Raw genomic sequence first — 4,773 nt, forward strand, 5'->3', positions numbered from 1 at the left:
TATGCATATATAAGGTTGAAATTACATTTATACTTAAAGGGATGTTTTATTTATCAACTTTGGCAGAAACTGTACTATTTGAATACTCGTAGTATGCAGGTAGCATTACAAATTTCATACACTTTATTAAAGATATTTCCAGACTACTTTGTTTCACAATGATTTTAAACACTCCATTGGATATTAATATCAATTACAATATAAAAGTGTTATACTAAGTATTTTATATTTCATCCATAACTAAACATTCAATTGTAGACGAAATTTTTTCTCTGTCTACATTCCCTTACCTAAATATATATTATCTTGTTTATGTGTTTCCATATCTCTCATAATTACTATCCGTAGTCTCTTGAATGTTTTATTTTTTTTTCTCATTTAACTTTAGATAAAATTGTTGAAAGTTGAATTTATATTGATTATGATTTTGGTTGTATAATTCAAGATAGACAAGTTGGTGCGTGCGGTGAGGACTAAAAGTGGTTGAAAGTCGAATACATAAAAATGTTCAATGAGTTTTTCAGAACACAAACCTTAATTAAAACATCACAAGTAGCTTAATCTAAAGAAAAATATTTTTTTCTTCTCAAACACAAGAAAAGAGAAAAAAAAATCATTTGTGAGAACTTACCTCAACCATGATTATATGTATGATTGGCCTTCATAGAGCCTGATCATAAAAAAGATAAATGACAAATCCAAAATTTTAAATATATATATATATATATATATATATAGACCCTAGAACAACAAATAGAAGGATCTTTAGATTATTGAATAAACATTTTGAAGTTTATACGTTTTCGTTTAAATCAATTATTATTTACTCGACCTATTTTCTTACCCTAAAAATAGAAAGTTGTTTTAAAGCATGCTTACCTATTTAAGAAAAAGAATGAATGAAGCCTACATGTGGAACATTGTTTTCTTCAAAAATTAAAATAAATGCATATTGACAAATATTGTTTTTAAACTTCGATTAATTTCTGTGGGATTTCTATCATAGAGTATTTTCTTCGTCCACATAAATTTTTGGAAAATAATTCAAGCCCTTCCCACTTAAACTATCACATGCTGGAATTAAATACCCTACTTTTTCTCGATTATAACTTTAAAGAAAATGCTAACAGGCCCTAATCAAGGAACTTAAAAAAGAAAATTGTTCATAATTAAGAGATATTATTACCAACATGCCTTCATGTAATGTTTAATTAATACTCTCAAATTAGATCTTCCATTAATTAATTCATGAATTAGTTCTCTCAAGACACTTATTTAAGTAATTGGATGGCTTTATAGCAAAACTATATTTCCCACTACCTATAATGCCCGCAAATTTATTATATTAAGTGGAAGAAACAAGGATTAGATTCATCCCTTGTAATTAACGAAAAACTGATCCGAAAAATATAGTGATATATTTCCTAATACACATTTTAAATATTATGGAAGTTCAAAAATGAGTTCTATTTATTATTTAATTGTTTTTTTATAATTTTGTGGTTTATAATAAATTTTAGCCTATCATAAAGAATGAGTAAAAAATAATTCATTAGGAAAAGGTATATAATTTATCTGATCTTTAAATATGTAATCTAATGATACCTTATTTCTCAAAAAGGAAAAAAGGAAAAACAATTTATTTAACCCTTAATATATGTGAAATAATGTAAATTGATCAGAAAGTTCACTTTTCATAGTTAAATTTATCCTCACCAAATACAATTTAGAATCATATTGATTCATAAAATTATAATTTAATAATAAATTATATGTTTAAATGAGTTTCTCACAATAACTTCTAGAAAGCAAAAATTGGAAGGAAAATTAAAATCATAACCTCTTCCAAAACTAGAATCACATTATAAACTAATTTATAAAATATTCTCTTATATAGCTTCTTTAAATTATTATTTTCTTAACTTGTACATAAGTAAATTTTAACTAGAGAAACTTATTTTATTTTCTAGATTGAAAGTACTTATAGAAAAACTCTTCCAAACATATAGAAAATGATGTTACAAAACCTTCATCCTAGGATGTATTGTGCCCTTTCCACACATATATGAATTAAATATTTACACAAACTTCTCTTATAATATCCTTTTAAGAGGAAAACACAATAAAAAATTAAAATTTATTTATAAGCTAAAATTAGTTAATAAAAACACTTTCATAACTGTTTTTTTTTTTGGAAAAAAAATCATTTTTAACTTATGGGTATGAAAAAGTTAAACTTTACTTCTTATTATTATTTAATTTGAAAATGAGCTGTATGAAAAAGTTAAAGTCATCTAAATAGTCTTAACAAATAAAAAAAAAAACATATTAGCAATGATGTGGCTGATGACATCACATGGTGCTGATCCAAGGGTGGAGAATGGTTGAATGAAGGAGGCATGGTCTTAGGTATTAATTAGGTCATAGATGTTTCCTGATATGCTCCTTAGGGACCAAGCATAGAAGAAGGATCATCTTTCACGTTCTACGTCACAAAACGTCACCCATTTTTAGGGTTATTATGAACACACAACACACACACATACCATGCTTTGGTTTTGCTTCTTGGTTGTGTTTCGTTCACCAAAAGTCAAACAGTTTTAAGGACAAGATAAAGAGCTTCCAAGCCTTCCATTGCAATCCAAACCCCATTTTCTATATTTTTCTGTCATAATATTATTTATAATCAACTAGGCGTAGGCTATAACTCAGAGGGGCCCACACGGTGTACTTTATTATTTAGATTTTTCCCAAAAATAACAACATTTTATACAATTAAATATATGATTTAAACTAAACAAATTGTAGAAATTCCGAGTAAAAATGATGTGTGTTTAATGAGTTTAGGCTTTTCTTGTAAGATTTTTTTCTGGTACCTGTTTCTAGATTTTTCTTTTCACCAAAATAGCGCATGAATTAAATATTTATATAGATAGTAGACTTTGGAAAATATTTATGGAGATAGTACACTTTTTTCTCATTGAAAATTTATTTTTGGGCAGCTGAATTTTGAACTATGATTAGAAAAAAATTAGTTAAAATACAAGTCAGAATTCAAATATCGAGAAATCAAATTCTAAACTAAAGTTATTTTTTTTTCCTTTTCAATTAAAAAGAAGAAGAGATTTTTGAAAAGAAAAATGTAAAAATAATCCAGAATTCGGTTGTTCAAAATCAAATTCTAACCTGAAAAAAAATCGAATTATTTATATAAATATTTCGCACATAATATGCTATTTCAGTAAATTTTAGATCTAAGTATGCTATTTGTGTAAAAAAATTATATCTTCAAAAGAAATATATTTTAAATGAAATATAAAAAGAAATAACCCCAAAAAATTAGAAAAGAATCCAAATTCATGATTTGATTGTTGTTTATTTCTATTATAAGCTTAGAATCTGGAATATAAAATGGAGAGATATTAGTAAGATTAGTGTGGTGGGAGTAAAATGACAACAGAGTTCTTATTGAATTAAAAAATAGGAAGCTTTAGCGGAATTTATTCCGAATCATGTGGTGGGGTTTGAGATTATGATCTCTAAAATTCTAAGGGAACGTCATCACTCATGTGGCACCATTGCCCACACATTTCATAACGCGTACAGAGTTTAATTCTTGCACTTAACCTCTCTTTTGGATTTCAATTTAGAACATCTAATTAGATTCTTCATTTTTTATCCGCGTAATGTGAATGAAATTTTCGGATAATTAAGAAAAACATTTTAGCTGATTTTTTGGGTTAAATGATAAATGTAAAAGTAGGTCATTATGATTAAATTAAGAACATGGTCATTAATGTTTATGTAGAAGAGTAACAAAATCTTTATTACCTTTAACTAATATCTTAATTGTCTAAAGTAGCTAATGATTTTGATTAGTATTACCAACTTGTAATAAGTTTGATACCCATTATAATGAATTTATATATTATGAAGGTTTAATACTTTTTTATCGCTATTATTTTTGAAAGTTTTATCTAAAATGATTCCAAATTTTTATAATTTTTATTTAATTTATTTTTTTAACTGTGTTTAAATCGTTAACGACACAATTTTCACGTAAGTTTTTACGAGAACTAATGAATTTATTGACGGACATAACCAATGACCTTTGTTCCGTCGGTAATAACTAAATACCGACAAATTTACCAATGACCCATGATAGTGGCCTTTACCGACGAATAACTCTGCTGATAAGGTTTATGACTCATTACTGACGGACATGATCTGTTGGTAAGCACCGAAGTTAAGTTGATTAGGGATTTGGGAAAAGTCAATTTTCCCTTCGAATCTCATTTCGCATTTTGTCTTCTTCTCGTGGTGTTCCCCTTCGCCTTTGTCGTTTCCAAGTTCCAAAGGTCTTCTTTGTTAGGCGCGTCTCCATCAGCCACCGTCTCAATCGCCATCGAAGATCCTCCATCGCAGAGATTGGTTCAACGCTTCGTTTCGTTACTCAACAATGGGTTTCACTAATTATCATCGAAGGTTCTACATGCTACCATTGGAAGGTCGGTGTTGTGATGTGGGCGTTCTTGTTGAAGGATTGTTGTTTGAGAGTTGGAGGGTTGTTGTTCGAAGGTTGAAGGCTCTTGTTCAAAGGTTGAGGGCTCTTTTTCGAGGGCTCTTGTTCGAGGGTTCTTGCTCGAGTGTGCTTCGTGCGTGTGAGGGAGATTCTATAAAGCGTCTTAGTGAAGGTTTTCTATTGTGTTTCTTCCCTTGTCATAGTCTAAGCATGATGTCATCATCACCGAAGGCTGTCGGGAGGTGCTGCCC

The sequence above is a fragment of the Vigna umbellata genome, chromosome 4, assembly GCF_029865625.1.
Source record: "Vigna umbellata cultivar VRB3 chromosome 4, Vumbellata_1.0, whole genome shotgun sequence".
Taxonomy (NCBI): domain Eukaryota; kingdom Viridiplantae; phylum Streptophyta; class Magnoliopsida; order Fabales; family Fabaceae; genus Vigna; species Vigna umbellata.